Below are 16,618 nucleotides of genomic sequence, written 5' to 3'. Positions count from 1 at the left end.
TACTGGGTGTCCTCTTCTGGCATCTCTGCCTAATCCATTGGAGAATCTGAATCTGGGTTGTGCTTTCTCTGCCAGGCTGGAACCCAGCAAGGGACAGCCATGGTTTTGTCTCTGCCCTCCTCAGAGTCGGGATTACAGACAGACACACACACACACACCAGCTGGGGTCTGAACTCGTCTTCATGACTGTGCAACAGTACTCTTAACTGCTGAGTTATCTTTCCAGTCCCCCCCACCCGTCTTTATTATGTGGACTGACTAGACACTTGTACTGTGTACTACTGAGCTATAGCACAGCCCTAGAACAGAACTTACTTTCTTTTACTAGAGTTGTTATCTCCAGGGATAAGTACAACTCAATTTTTTTTTAAAGACCGGGTTTCTTTGTCGCTTTGGAACCTATCCTGGCACTCCATAGACTGGCTGGCCTTGAACTCAGAGATCCACCTGCCTCTGCCTCCAAGCTTCTCAAAGTGTTTTATGAGCCGTGGACCTTTTTTTAAATTTTGATCTACGACAGCACAGCTAACATGAATTTCATTTCCCTCTTTACAATGTCATAGACACAAAACTCACTCTGGTCATAGAGCTTACAACACCAGCATATTTTTTTCCTTATAAAATTGAGAATTTCTACCTTCTTGTTGAAAGGGAACTCTTTACAGCTTCTTCTCAGCATTCAAATCGCCAGGATCACTACTCCTGCATCCAGGCCTATTAGTAAACCTGAATACAGTGTTCTTGAAAGCTGATAGTAAATGGTGACTATGTGACTAGCAAGCAAGTAGAACACAGTGTGGATACACGGAAGCAGTATGATGCCACCCACTCTTCCTTAGGAGTGCTGAGATTACAGATGTGTGACACCATATCGAACATTTTTCAAAGGTTCTGGGGTTCAAACATGGGTCAAAAAGCCAGCTAGAAGCACAAGGTGAGACCCTGCCTAGAGAAGCAGAAGCAAACAGCTGTGTTCAAGCAAGTTCTAGGCCAGTCAAGTGCTACCTAATGAGAACCTTGTATGAAAAGGGGGAGTGTGGGCTGGGACGCAGGACGAGTGGGAAGAGCCTTGCCTAGCACTCATAAAGGCCTAGCTTTGATCCTCAGCACTGGGTAGGCTGGGATGGAGAAGGCACTGTAGTTAAGAGCACACCTAGTTCTTGCAGGGTTCCTGACCTCTGGTCTCAGCGAGGTGAGGCAGCTCCTAACTGCCTTTTCCGGAGTCCGAGGGCATCTGCATGCGCATACACAACTAGAACTGAGGAAGATAATCTTCATGGTCTTCTGGCTTTCACATACATCCACACACACAGGAAAAAGAAGTGCATAATCATCTCCGGCTACACAGTGAGTCTGAGGACAGCTTGAGCTACAGCTATCTCAAGACTGGTTCAGGTATGAAAGCAATTTCATCACACTCAAATGTCTTGTATATCACAGACCTTGGACAGGATGTCACAGTGCAAATGCCAGAAGGGGCTTCAGTACCCATTTGACACAGGACCAATTATGCAAATTACAACTGTTTCAAGGTTACAAAGACAACTTCAGAATGGTACAAAAATTAGACAGTCCTGGGCTTTCCGTTACTTAACGACACACACTTTTTTTTCCCTTTTTTTTTAAATTTTTTTCGAGACAGGGTTTCTCATTTCTCTGTGTGACAGTTTTGGCTGTCCTGGAACTTGCTTTAGTAGACCAGGCTGGCCTTGAACTTAGAGATCCCCTGTCTCTGACTCCTGAGTGCTGGGATTAAAAGCATGCGCCACCACTGCCCTCTTTAACAACACACTTCTGAACAACACTAGCATCTCTGCTGGGAAACAGGCAAGGAAAAGACAGACTCGAGACTTGTCCACTACTGCTAAAAGCTGCTAAAGCTGTACTAAAGATAGTTCAATTATCAAGAAAATAAACCTATCTTATACCTAAAATATCAATTATTCTTTGCCTAGGAGTCAAAACTCCCCAACTAATATCATAGCAACCAATTGTGGTCAATGAAAAAAGTTATCCCTGGGTCGTCAAAGTGGCTTAAGAGTTAAATGCTATCTGCCATCAAGCTTGACAAACAGAATTCAATCCCCAGAACCTATATTGCAGAAGAACTATCTCCCACAAGTTGTCCTAATTGAGACACAGATAAACACAGTTTAAAAAAAACAAACAAGCAAACAAAACCCACCTTATTACTTTCTGTTTTGTTGTTCAGACAGGGTTTCTCTGTGTAGTCTTGGTTATCCTAGAACTCACACTGAGTTCAACTCAAACTCAAGAGACCCAGCTGCTTCAGCCACTGGAATGCTGAGATTAAAGGCGTGTGCCACCACGCCCAGTAGTATATCCTAACATTTTAAAAAGACCAAAAAAATGCAACTCCTTTAATCCTGAAGCTGTGAGTTCAAGGTCAGCTTGGTCTACAGAGTGAGTACCGAGATAGCCTGGGCTACAGAGAAACCCTGTGCGTGAAGGGGGGACCCCAAACTTCAAAGGTATCCTTTTCAGAACACATATTACTGAAAAGGATGAGAGCAGACGGAAAGGACAATAAACATCTAGTTGCACAGAAGTTGAATGGAAACAAACAGCGGGGCATGGCGCTAAGGGACACTGGAGCAAGGTTTGGGTATACAGGCAACAAATGGCACCTTACACGTGGTCCTATCACAGCAAGTCTCTCCCACTGCTGTATTTAAGACAGGGTCTCACTATGTAGCCTTGGCTGGCTTAAAACTCATTATGTAGGCCAGGTTGATCTCACACTTACAGAGATCCACCTGCTTCTATCTCCTGAGTGCTGGAATAAGAGCCTAGCCCTGAACTTCTGGTCCTTTGCCTCTACCTGCAAAGTGTTGGGATTACTGGGATTATGGCCACAGACTACAAGGCTGAGGTTGTATAGTGCTGGGTATCGAATCCAGGGCCTCATGCGTGCTAGGCAAGTACTACTGAGTTACATTCCCAGGCCCTTACCTATTTAAAGAGAGCGCTAGCTGGGCATGGTGTCTCATATCTGTAAGGTGACCAACCTGGGCTGAGCAGTTAAGTTTCAGGTTAGCCAAGGCTCCACAGAAGATGCTGTCTCCAGTAAATAAATAATGGCAAGGGGAGAAGTGTAAGAGAAAAAACACTGAAGTAAAGAGGAAGGAACTAAGGTCCGAGAGTTTCAGTGGCTTGCCAAAACCACACGGCACACAGAAGCGGGCCTCAAGTCCTCTCATTTCTCCTTTCCTAAAAACAATTTCGGTAATAAATCCTTAGGGACCCTAACAACAGGCAGAAGAGTTTACAGGAAGATACAGAAGAACCAACGGGCAGCCCCACCTCTAAGAGTTGAATTACTGAAATTACTTAACACAATGTAATTTCATTCTAGCACACAAAAATCTGCCCAAATATATATTATAAACTACTTCACCGTCCAACCTCAACAAAAAGCTCAAAATACACACAAACACACATTTCTACTAGGCTAACTTATTAAAAACATGTATTTTTTTCTTTATGTGCATGTTGTTTGTCTGTGTGTGTAGACCTGCTATGTGCAGGTGTCCAAGGTGGTCAGGTAAATGGCAGACTGGTGTCTGGGGAGGGCCTGCTCTCTGGACATCAATGGGATGTTCTCACTGCATTACTGAGTGGCAAGAAAGGTCCAGCTCAGGGCCTCTCTCACAAGGACGCTAGCCACCTTGTGGAGGCTCTCTGCCCTCATCTCCCATTCCACCTGTGACTAGACTTTCAGTGTATGATGGAGGCACATTAGCACCATAGCAGTTCGCCCCTGCCCACTCCCAAAACTCACAAAATTCATGTCCTTCTCAAATATAAAACACCTCATTCAATTCTAATACCCCCCCCACCAATATTTACTCCTGTGTCAGATCAAAGTCTAAAGTCCTGTCTCAGATGGCTCAGTGGGTAACGGGGCCTGTTGCCAAGACTAACACTGAGTTTGATCCTCAGACCCACATAGTGGAAGAGAAGAGACTTTCTCAAACCGTCCTCTGACCACATAGGCCATCACTGCACTCAGGCTCACCCCTATTTCCTGTCCTAGACAAATAAAGAAGTCTAGGGTCTGGAGAGATGGCTTAGTAGCTAAATACACATATCAAGTTCAGTTCCTAACACTCACATAAGGTGGTTCAAAACTTCCCTTCCATGGGAACTGACTCTGTAAGCACCTGCATTCACGTGCGCACATCAATACAGCATACATAATATATATAAAACTCCCATATATTAAAAACATCTGAGCTAGGCCGGGCAGTGATGGCACATGCCTTTAATCTCAGCACTCAGGAGGCAGAGGCAGGTGAATCTCTGTGAGGGCAGCCTCAGAATTTTGGGGTCGTCTATCTATGAAAGGTACCTGATCACCTGTGTCCTTATCAAAAGGCAGCCTGAGATCCAATGCTCAGTACAAAACGAAACAGTCTGACTGGCCCTCCCCTGCACTCTCCCAAACACAGACGAGCTTTCTCAGTGCTCTCCCCATGCACAGGCTGAGCACAGGACGACTCAGGAGCACTTTCTGAGAGTAAGGTTTACCAACCGCTCTCTCCTCAGCCCTTACCAAAATCATTCTGAAAGGATGCATTTGTCAACACATAAGCTTACTGCTGTACACTTTACAAACTCCAGTGTCTATGCACTGGACAGGTGCACAACCACTTCCCAGCTAGGTGTTTGCTAAAGAGGCAGCCTACTCTCTCTTCCAGTTCATTCTGAGTGTGTTTGAGCTACTACAGCAAACACTTGTTCACACTCCAGAAGCTAAGTCCCCTTCACAGTGGCTATGTCCATAAGACAGAAGCAGCAATCTTCTAAGGCTCTGTTTGGAGAAGGCATGGGGAAGAGGTGCTAAGACAGGGTTCTTCAGTGGCCCAGCCTGGCCTTGAACAGACAATGTGGCCAGGGAAGCCTTGCCTGAGCTGCTGACCTCCCGTGTCCACAGTGAAGTTCTGGGGTTCATGCTGTGCCACCACACCAGGTTCTGCAGCAAGAGCTACTCCTAATATTACCATGTGGCCAGTTAAGGTTTCAAAGACACTTTTTGAAGAAATACAGACATTCTGGATAATACAATGTTTTCAACATTGCCTTTTCTTTAGTTTTTTTTAGGTTTGGGAGGATTTGTTTTTGTTTTCAAGATATCATTTCTCGGTGTAGCCCTGGCTGTCCTGGATAGAACTCGTTCTGTAGACCAGCCTGGCCTGGAATTCTCAGAGATCTGCCTGCCTCTGCTGGGATTAAAGGTACATACCACCACTGCCTGGCAAGCCTTTTCTAAATGACTTTTTAATATCTGCAATTGACTCATTCCAGAAATCACTTTAGACAATTTACCAAGTCATCAAGGGGTTAGCACACAAAATGTCTTAAAGGACTCAAGTTATTAGCATTACTGAGAAGAATAAATCACTTAGCCCTGAGGCCTTCAGTTTGTCTATGGAGCAGAACTGATAACAACAGAAACCATTCACTTTAAAGGAGTGTGCAAGGATCGAGTGAGAATTCTTAGGAGTCCTTTAGAAACTGAGAGTGGCCGGGGTCTTTAACCCTCAGCTGTGTGCAGCCTTACACTACTGACATCCTCCTGGGACTGGATATTATTCTCCTGCACAGCAGGGAAGGGAAGAAGAAAGTGGGCTACCTATCCTGAAGTCCCACTGATTCATCTTTTCTCAACTATACTTGACTCAGGGACATTCTCCAAGAGTCTCTCTACCTGGTCAAGGCACAGGAGAAAAAAAATCAGCATAAATGACCAAATAATGTTTCAATTAAATTAACTATTTATCTTCAGTATTATTAAAATTTCAAATTTTGAAAATAGCTCCTAAAATTTCTTCTCAAGGGTGTTTACTACTCCGGGGGGCAAAGTACTTGCCTACTGTGTACAAAGCCTTAGGTCCAGACCCCAGCACACACACACACATACAGGGGGAGTGGGGCTAGAAAAGTGTCACATTACAAGAAAAAAAATCTCCACACTAGTGAGGTGGTAAGGCTGCACTCGGGAGGCAGAGGCAGGCGGATCTCTGTGAGTTCGAGGCCAGCCTGGTCTACAAGAGCTAGTTCCAGGACAGACTCCAAAGCCATAAAGAAGGTGGTGGTGCATGCCTTTAATCCCAGCGCTTGGGGGTGGGGGAGGACTCGAGAGATGGCTCAGTGGTTAAGAGCATTGCCTGTAGACATACACACAGACAGAATATTGTATATAATAAATAAATTATCTTAAAAAAGAAACAATAATCCCAGCACTTGGGAGGCAGGGACAGGTGGTTCTCCGTGAGTTCAATGCCAGCCTGCTCTATCAAGTGAGTTCTAGGACAGGCTCAAAAGCTACAGAGAAACCCTGTCTCAAAAAAAAAAAAAAATCAAGAAAACAAATCAGCACTAGACATCTGTAATTACTTTGGATATGTTGCATACAAAGGCTAATAAAGTAGCTTTCAAGAATTGTGTTAGAATTAGTGAGCTCTATCAAATATAATGACAGCTGATTGTGATGGTGGCAGACATTGACAGATCTCTAAGACTTAGAAGCCAGCCTGGTCTACATAGTGAGTTCCAGACTAGCCAGGGCTGCATAGAGAGACCCTATCTAAAACAAATGAACCAAATCAATCAATCAATCAAACAAAAACCCAACGGACGACAAAAGGCACTGGCCCTGAAGCACAGACCTGTGGAGTTCTGGAGCACACAGGTGAGGACGCTGGCTGCACCCACGCCCCGCTGAGGAGCACCCTTAGGTGGGAAAGCCCAGGAGCTCTGCCCCACAGCGAGCGAGCGCAGGCAAGCGGAAAGCAGCTCCTCTCTGCCCGAGCACAAGGCTACCCATCTGTGTTTTCACCGCAATTGAAAAAAAAGCAAAAAGGGAAATGAAAATCCGGTATGAAAATAAGCAACAGGGGAAAACTTTCTCCAAAATAAAAGCACTGTCATTAAAAATATTATTAAAGGAGCTGGAGAGATGGCTCAGAGGTTAAGAGCACTGACTGCTCTTCCAGAGGTCATGAGTTCAATTCCCAGCACCCACATGGTGGTTCACAGTCTATAATGAGATGTGGTGCCCTCTTCTGGCATGCAAGCACACATGGAAGAAATGCTGTATACATAATAAATAAATAAATCTTTAAAAATATTATTAAATACATGTGTATAAGCTCCACTATAAAACTAAATGCTGGTTTTGAAAAATATGCATGTTGTCAGAGCTGATTATTTTAAAACAATACATATTTCAAATTAAAAATTTTCAAATAACTAACTCATCCTACCACTCCAGGAAAAAACCAAATGGAAAATCAAGTGCTCTCTTCAGAGGCAGTTTCTAATAAAGCTTTCTTGTAGATTTTCTAAGCACATCCCAGTATATGCATAATGCTTAGATTTTTTGAATTACAATTAATCTCATTTTTTCTTTTTTTATTAAATTTTTTATATATTTATTTATTATGTATACAATATTCTGTCTGTGTGTATGACTACAGGCCAGAAGAGGGCACTAGACCCCCTTTTTTTTAAAAATCATTTATTTATTTATTTATTTATTTATTATGTATACAACATTGTGTCTGTGTGTATGGCTGCAGGGCAGAAGAGGGCACCAGACCCCATTATAGATGGTTGTGAGCGACCATGTGGTTGCTGGGAATTGAACTCAGGACCTTTGGAAGAGCAGGCAATGCTTTTAATCTCTGAGCCATCTCTCCAGCCCAATTAATCTCATTTTGAGTCATTAAAATGTTCCAAATAGGGGCTGGAGAGATGGCTCAGAGGTTAAGAGCATTGCCTGCTCTTCCAAAGGTCCTGAGTTCAATTCCCAGCAACCACATGGTGGCTCACAACCATCTGTAATGGGGTCTGGTGCCCTCTTCTGGCGTGCAGGCATACACACAGACAGAATATTGTATACATAATAAATAAATAAATAAATATTAAAAAAATAAAATAAAATGTTCCAAATATGGTTTATTTTAAACTTATTTATTATTACTTTTTTAAGGATTTATTTATTTACTAGGTATAGTGTTCTGCCTGTATATGCCAGCAGGTCATAAAAGGGTACCAGATCTCATGACAGATGGTTGTGAGTCACCATGTGGGTGCTGAGAACTGAACTCAGGACCTCTGGAAGAAAAGCCAGCGCTCTTAATCTCTAAGCCATCTCTCCAACTCTTTTATTTTTCCCACAGCTTTACTGTGTAGCTGCCTAGGATGAAACTCACTAGGTACATCAAACTGGTTTCAAAATCAAGAGATCTGCCTTTCTCTGGCACCCGAGTGCTGAGATCAAAGCTGTGCCACCACACCCTGGTATGGCTTATTGTATAATTGAACTGCTTGCTGCAATTCTTCAAAGTTTGAGTTAACATGGTTGCTCATGTCTTTTTTTTTAATAAGCATGGAAATTACTTTCATTCCCAGAATGAATTAAAAATTTCAAGTGATTTTATTTAAAACATTTTATGACATAAAGCCAGTTGAAATCATGTTTAGTGGGTCTAACATGGAGCTTAATGAGAGAGTCTTTGCATAGCTTATAAGAGGCCTTAGGTTCAATTTCTAGTGCTGACAGAAGAGAGAAGGAAGGAAGTTAAGAGGCTACCATGGGCTATATTGAGGCTTTCTCAAAAAACAAAACAATAAAACAAACAGAAAGTGCTGGAGAGATGGCTCAGCGGTTAAGAGCATTGGCTACTCTTCTAGAGGACCCAGTTTCGATTCCCAGCACCCACATGGTGCCTCACAGCCATCACTAACTCCAGTTCCAGGGGATCGATGCCCTCTTCTCACCTCCTCAGGCACCAGGCACTTACAACAGTGCACACACAGACACGGCAAAACATCCATACTCATAAAATAAAAATAACAATTAAAAAACAAGAGACAAGAACCACAGTTGTTTTTCAATGTTACTGCCCACTGTAACTTTGCAGTGACAAGTGCATGAGGTAGAGGGAGAAACACACGGCTACTAAGAGAAGCCCAAGCCCCCTAGGTGAGGCTAGAGCTGGTCAGCGGCATGTGTGACCTAAGCCTCCAAGGAAGGGCGAGGCTAACAAGACAGAAGACTTAGAACGCCAGTCTCATTTGCAAAGGGTCTTGCCCTGAGAACTCTGGAGTTTATGCTTGTCCTAGGCAGTCCAAAGAGTAAGACACTCACATCAACAGATGTAGAAATAAATGACCTCATCAGCAAGGATCTTTTTGATGGGAAGAAGATAAAGAAATGCACAAGGAAGAAGAAAACACTCCCGATGATTTCGAGCTAGCCTGTAGGCTCACAGAGCAAAGCAAGAGGACTGGGAGGTTTCAGGGTCTTCTGCTGCTGCTGCTGCTCCGTTAGAAACAAGGCCTCACTAGGCTGCCCATGCTAGTTTCAAACAGTCCTGCTACCCCAGCATCCTGAGTAGCCAGAAACAGGCATGCTCAGAGTATTTCTCAAAATCGTCTCCTAGGGGCTGGAGAGATGGGTCAGTGGTTAAGAGTGCTGCCTGCTCTTCCAAAGGTCCTGAGTTCAATTCCCAGCAATCACATGGTGGCTCACAACCATCTGTAATGGGGTCTGGTGCCCTCTTCTGGCCTGCAGGCATACACACAGACAGAATATTGTATACATAATAAATAAATAAATATTTTAAAAAAATCGTCTCCTAACTCTGCAACTTCAAGCAAATACAGCAGCAACAAAAACTTTACAAATATACATATATATATATATATACACACACACACACACACACACACACACACACACACACACACATATATATATCCAGGTAGATTGCAAATAGGATAGAAAATACTATCTGTCCTTAATGAAAATCCAGTTTAGGGCTGGAGAGATGGTTCATCAGTTAAAAGCACTGGCTGCTTTTGCTGAGGATTGACACCCACATGATGGACAATTCCAGTTCCAGGGGATCCAGTGCTGTCTTCTGTGAGTACTGCGATATACCCATATGCATACAATAAATACATCTTAATAGAAAACAATTCAGCTTGGTGAAAGTTGTGTGTGCAGTTCTAATCGCTGTAGCTCACAAGCAGCGAGACAAGCAGAGGAAGCACAGAACTGGGCTTCAACCATTCACTATGCCTCAGTGTATTCATCTGTAAGATGTGGGTAGGAAAACTTACACCTAGGTTGCTCTGCAGCTACATGAAAAATAAAAAATAATATTTAGCATTTTAACCTTATCTAACATACTGTTCCCCCAAATCAGAACTAGTATAAAAGAACTATCTTCCAGAAAAAGAGACATTAAAACACCAAGAAACATTCTCAAACTTGAATGTAAAATAAAATCACCCAAAGGGTTTGTTGAAAGTGCAAATTTGGAACTGGGTGTGGTGGTTCATGTCTGTAATTACACTGGGGAAGCCTCTGGGGGAAAGAGATGGGAAGACTTCCAGTTAACCAAGGCCAGCCCTAGCTATGGAGACACCACCTCAAAAAAAAAAAAAAAAAAAAAAAAAAAAAAAAACCACAAAGCCTGGTGGAAGAAGTAGGATCAGACGTTTAAGACAGGTCCCAGGTCAGCCTAGGCTACATAAAACCCCTCCAAAAAAAAAAAAAAAAAACATAACAAAAAGTTATAGCCAAAGGTCTGGGCTGTAACTCAGGGGTGGGCATGCGCCTACCATGCACAAGGACCTAGGTTAAATTTCCAACACTACAGAAAAGTGGATTGGGGGAGAATACAGATTCTGGGAACCGATCTCTCTAAGGTTCCATAGGTCTAAAATAGAATGAGGATGTTCTCTGACTCAAACACCAAAGATTAAAAGTGTCCTATAGGAAGCAGCTGAACATTAGTCTTCTGAGAAAGAACAGGCCTAAAGAGGAGCACAGATACGTCCACAAGTTCATCCATCCAGCCAACAGTCGGAGTTCCCATTACACAAACCTGAAGCAATGCCATCAGACGCAGAATTTTCCCTTGAGACAGGGATGTTCTTCTGTGTAGCCCCTGCTGTCCTGGAACTTAACCTGCAGACCAGGCTGGCCTTGAACTGACTGAGATCCACCTGCCTCTTTCTCCCAAGAGCTAGGATGAAAGGCATCCACCATCACCTTCCAGTTTGAAGTAGAAAAAAAAAAAAAAAAAAACCCTGAAAATTAAGGCAATCCACGTAGTAGGAAATGCTGTGAATAAAATGAAAAAAAAAAATAGAGAAATGACGTCATTTCTCGGGAAAGCCAACATCTGAGCTGCAACCTGAATGACAGAAATGAATTGGCTAAAGCAAACCAAGAGAATACTGAAGCCCCAGGGTACAGGAAGAGCGAAGACCTTACAGCAGCTTCAACACTAGCATCAAACACAACAAATGGGATGGAAAGCGGAAATATTCTGATGCAGCCAGACTCCAGTACAGGATGAGGTGGAATACAGGCACACAAGCATGGTAAGAACGGAAGGCAGAGGCGAGTAGGAAGTGCACAGCAAGCCAGGCTGGGGTTTTACTCTGGAAGACTTTCAAGTATTTGCATGTGTGTGCCCTGCACGTGTGTATGTGTGTGTCTTTGTGTGTGTTACAATCTAACTTACATTTTAAGGAATCTCTTAAATTGCGATGGGAGAAAGCACAATAAGCAGCTGATGTTGAAGAGAGGCCAGGAAGTTACTTCAGTTAACCACATAAGAGATGATGACAGTCTAGCAAGGATGGCAGCACAAGGAATGGGGATAGAATGCATACAGAGTGCTCTAACTTCTTTTAATTTAAGGGGCTGGAGAAATGGCTCAGCCATTAAGAGCACTTGCTACTTGTCCAAAAGACCCAGTTTGATTCCTAATCCCCTTGTTTGGCATTAGGTCATAACCAATCTCACAACTACTCCAGCACAGGGAAGTCCAATACCCTCCTCTGGCTTCCTTTGGCACACAGATACACACACACACAGATGCACATTTCACAAATGTAAAAATTTTGTGAAAAGAAAGACTTGTAAAAATTAATGAAAACTGAACCAAATCAGAGTGTACTAAACATGTGGAATTAGTTACTCAGGAGATAAAGACAATAGAGACTTATAGGTCTTAAGAAAGCTTCTAAGACAGAAGCCCAAATTGGCATTAGCAGATTTAGGATACTTCATGGTACTCAGCCTTTGAAGCTGGAGTGAAGAGGGCATTCTCCTTTGGCATCAGTGGTTAAAAAGAACAAAAACCCTGTACCAGAAAGCACACTCCCAATGCTAATGAAGTACACTAAGTGCACTGAGCAAAGTAAATACCTCCTCCAGGGCCTCGAGGCTGGGTGGTAACGGCTACTCTGCAGTTGGAATGCTATAATAAATTTACCTGAGTGGAACTACTAAATCAGACTTTTCCCAAATTCCACATTGCACTCGCTCCCTTGGGAATTTAACAAGTGAAGCCTCACATGTCATTCCATGTCTATTGATTTCTTAAATCTAACATCATCGCCAAAGAGACATGGGAGGAAAAATTTCAGTACCATGGCATTAATAGCTGTTGCTGGGTAGTGGCACAGACAAAGCACACCTTTAATCACAGCACTAGGGAGGCAGAGGCAGGCAGATCTCTGTGAGCTCGAGGCCAGCCTGGTCTACAGGAGCTAGCTAGTTCCAGAACAGGCTCCAAAGCTACAGTGAAACCCTGTCTTGAAAAACCAAAACGAAGAAAGAAACAGAGAGAGCGCCAGTATAAGAAGCCCACAGAAAAAGCAAATGCATAGTTGGGGGGAGAATGGCTCCAGAGTTAAGAGCATTAGCTGCTCCTGCAGAGAACCTGGGCTCAGTTCCCAGCACTTGTAACTCCAGTCCCATGAATTCAACACCTTCTGGGCACTCAGGAACACACAAGGTGCACAGACCAATATAGGCAAAATACCTATACACATTAAATCAAAATAAATAAATTTAATTTTTTAAAAAACAATGCAGTGGTGGGACACGCCTTTAATCCCAGCACTCGGGAGGTTGAGGCAGACAGATCTTTGTGAGCTCAGGTCAGTCTGGTTCACAGAGTGAGTTCCAGAACAGCTGGGGCTACAAAGAGAAACCCGGTCTCCAAAAACAAAAACAAAACAAAAAAGCAAATGCAGCATGATAGCATATTTTTATAAAACAAATGCAAAAGTATTTGGAAGGATATAAACTAACATCTGGCAAGCTGAGTGGCAGAATTATTTTCTCCTCTCATCAAAAGAACATTTCATACAAGCAGAAATAATGTTTTAGGATAGAATAAAGGGTTTTTTTCTTTTAAGCTAAAAAGGAGGAAGTGCAAAAACAAAACAAACAAAAAACAAAATTTCCTTTATCTGTAGCAAGAGTATTCCAAGTATGGGAAAAAAAAAAAAAAAAAAAAAGCCCAGGACCTACACAGACGGAAAAGATTTGGTAACAAGTCCGTTACTGCCCTAGGGCATGCACTTCAAAGAAAGAATCTAAATTGCTAAGAATTCTTCCCAGATTTGATGGAAAGCAATCAGACATTTTTCCCCCGTTTTTTCCTACCGCTTACCACAGAAACACTTCCACTAAAGGATCTTGGAGAGGGGAAGATGTCCCTTTTTAAACCGCGCTGGGTCACCCAAGTTTGGTTTTCTGGTCTGAGTAAGGAGGGCAGAAGGGTGGGCGACCACACTAAAGGAATCTGCGTGAGCGGTGAGTCACCTGAAGCGCTGAAGCGCATGCAGCTGCTTCCCCTAACCTCCACATCAGACCAGGGCTGCAAGAATGCCTCCTAAGCGTCTCCAGACTAAGCACTTGGAAAATTGCAGGCTTTTCCAAATTCTTGTACGAAGAGCTGCTAGCAGTTTCTGACAAGACAGCAAAAAGATCGGGAGGGTCTCTTCTACAACTGCAGGTATAAATGCTTCCTGGGGCTCATCCGGCGCTCCAGACGCAAACCCAAGGCATTCCATTAAGACCACATTCTCAGTTTTTCCAACTGGGGCAACTAAAAACATCCTGCCGCTTCTCTACGGTTAGCAAGTATCATCTTGGCTAAAATCCCAACGTTTAAAGAGCTACTTCAGAAAACTTCGGCTTTAAGCAGCGACTCGGATCTCAAGCCCTTGCCAGGCTATCGCCCTGCATTCCTTCCAATAACGGTGTTGCCGCTACCTGCTCATTTTCAGCCCAGCTCCCCATACAGAGCCCACAGGAAAGGGGACTCTTTTAAATCCGCAACACAATGGAGGCTAAAAGGAGCTGTGGCTTTCAGGATGGCAGCTATCAGACACCACAACAAAGGCCCGCGTCCGGGTGACTTCATCGGACCCACCAGGCGAACGCTACCGCCCGACTTTCGGGGTTACTGTCCCCAAATCCCTGCACGCCCACGCTGCCTATCGGGCCCTGAAAGTGAGAGCGCCCGGAGTGCGGATGCCCGTCCAGCCCAGCTGCAGGCTGCCCAGCCGGCGGCCGCGGGCTCCCCGGGTGCAGCGCCCAGCCGGAGCTGCCCTCTCTGTCCGCAGCGGTCCCCGGCTGCGCGCGGGCATAGAAATAGAAGTGACGACGCGAAGGCGAAGACGGTCGCTGAGGAGGGTGGTGGGCCAGGGGGACACTCACCCGCCCAAACAAGCGGCGGGCGGGGAGGGTGGCAGCCGGGAGCGTTCCGGACGCCGCTGTCGCTGCCGCTGCTGCTGGCCGCCGCCGGCCTCCTCCCCTCTGTTTGGATTCCACAGACCACGTCACTCTTAGCCACGAGACCCGGATCTGCCGGCTCCTGAGGGCGGCGCAACAGATTGCAGCGCCCCGAGCCGCCCGTGACCCCGCCGAGTGAGCATGCGCGTGTCGCGCTGGCCGCCGGCGTCGGAGGAGGGCGGCTCCCGCAGTTTCGGCGCTGACGTGCGTGGGCGCGCCGAGCGCGGAGGGGGGAGTTCCGGTGGGGAGGGGTGGGGCTGCTGCACTGTGAAGGAAGGGCGCGGGGGGGGGGGGGGGGCCGTCGGATTGTCCCACGTCGTCTCCGTGTGTTTACCGTCGTCTGACGTCTGCGTCCGTGTGCTGCGGGACTGGCTTCCGTCCTCCGCAGTGTTTAGTCACACGTAGGTGGAGGTGCGCGTGAATTGGTGTCGGCTGAGACCCGGTCTACCTACAGAGGTGGTGACCCACGTGAACATCGGAACTCGCAGATGACAGAAGCGCGTCAACCGTGGGGGTTTGAGTGATCCCGATGATGCTCCAAACAGTGTTGGGCCGGGAAAGCAGACCTAAATGAAGCTCGGCTTTAACGTTAAGGTGTTAGACGCCAGGTGTGGTGACGCAACTGCACTGGGGGGGTGGGGCAGTGGTTCCTGGACAACCAGGGCTACACAGAGAAACTGTGTGTGTGTGTGTGTGTGTGTGTGTGTTGGGGGCGGGGGTGGGATTCGGGGTCAGCCAGTGCGATATAGAATCTCAATTTTTGTAAAAAATGAGAGGAACCCAGGCCAAAGGAGGGTAGGTAGGTTCCTTACTTGGGCTAGGGAGGCTAGGAAGTATAGGAAGTAGTATTTCAACAATCCAAAGACAACTTTTCACACCTATGTAAGGAAACAAGAAAGGTCTGGAAATAGCAAATAGAAGTGTGGGGCCTGGTAAGCAAAAAGCATCTCTGCAAGCAGTTGGGGAAGTCCTAATTCTGCATGTGTGTCTAACAACTTCAAGGAACTGTGGACAAACTAAGTATTGTGATAAGTAAACAGAAGAAAAAATTATTCTCAGAATTTAAAATCTGGACAAAAAATAATGACTTTAGAAAACATACACGTGCAACTTCCATTTCTTCCCTAATATGTTAAAACGTAAACAAAGAAACATGACCCTTGAAAACAGTACTGTCTAGTCTGCCTGCGGCTACATGGGTCATTTTCTGGGTTCTAATGAGGAAGGGTCTGCACACTTTGGTAAGGTTACAAGTTATACAAGAAAACAAACACCGAAACTCTGGCTTGGCTACACTGTAACTACAAAGAGTCATTGAAGCCTGGTGGTGGTGGCGCACGTCTTTAATCCCAGTACTCCAGAGGCAGAGGCAGGCGGATCTCCTGTGAGTTCGAGGCCAGCCTGGTCTGAAAAGCCAAAACCAGGACAGGTTCCAGCACTACTCAGAAAAGCCCTATCCTGAAAAATAAATTAAAAAAAAAATAGAAACCCTTATTCTCAGTTACTGAATTAAGAAAAACAAAATGGAGCCGGGCGGTGGTGGCGCACGCCTTTAATCCCAGCACTCGGGAGGCAGAGGCAGGCGGATCTCTGTGAGTTCGAGGCCAGCCTGGTCTACAAGAGCTAGTTCCAGGACAGGCTCTAAAAATGCTGCAGAGAAACCCTGTCTCGAAAAACCAAAAAAAAAAAAAAAAAAAAAGAAAAGAAAGAAAAAAAAGAAAGAAAAACAAAATGGGCTGGGCAGTGGTGGTGCAGGCCTTTAATCCCAGCACTCAGGAGGCAGAAGCAGGTGGATCTCTGAGTTCGAGGCCAGCCTGGTCTACAGAGTGAGTTCCAGGACAGCCAGGACTGTTTTACGGAGAAACCTGTCAAAAAAGAAAGAAAGGCCGGGCGGTGGTGGCGCACGCCTTTAATCCCAGCACTCGGGAGGCAGAGGCAGGCGGATCTCTGTGAGTTCGAGGCCAGCCTGGTCTACAA

The 16,618-nt window shown here is 45.0% G+C and overlaps 1 protein-coding gene across 1 annotated transcript in view; it reads right to left on the bottom strand.

The window, feature by feature from the left end:
- Nucleotides 1–14,722, bottom strand: part of Smim14 (small integral membrane protein 14) — a 47,707-nt gene extending 32,985 nt beyond the window's left edge. The window contains exon 1 of the mRNA XM_038335808.1: nucleotides 14,567–14,722. The gene's annotated coding sequence lies outside the window, so the exon portion shown is untranslated. The remainder of the gene's footprint in view (nucleotides 1–14,566) is intronic.
- Between the last annotated feature and the right edge of the window lie 1,896 nt (nucleotides 14,723–16,618).

The sequence above is a fragment of the Arvicola amphibius genome, chromosome 1 (genome assembly GCF_903992535.2).
Source record: "Arvicola amphibius chromosome 1, mArvAmp1.2, whole genome shotgun sequence".
In the NCBI taxonomy this organism is placed as follows: Eukaryota; Metazoa; Chordata; class Mammalia; order Rodentia; family Cricetidae; genus Arvicola; species Arvicola amphibius.
The sequence above is the reverse complement of the archived record's forward strand: the minus strand, read 5'-3'. Positions and strand labels throughout refer to the sequence as shown.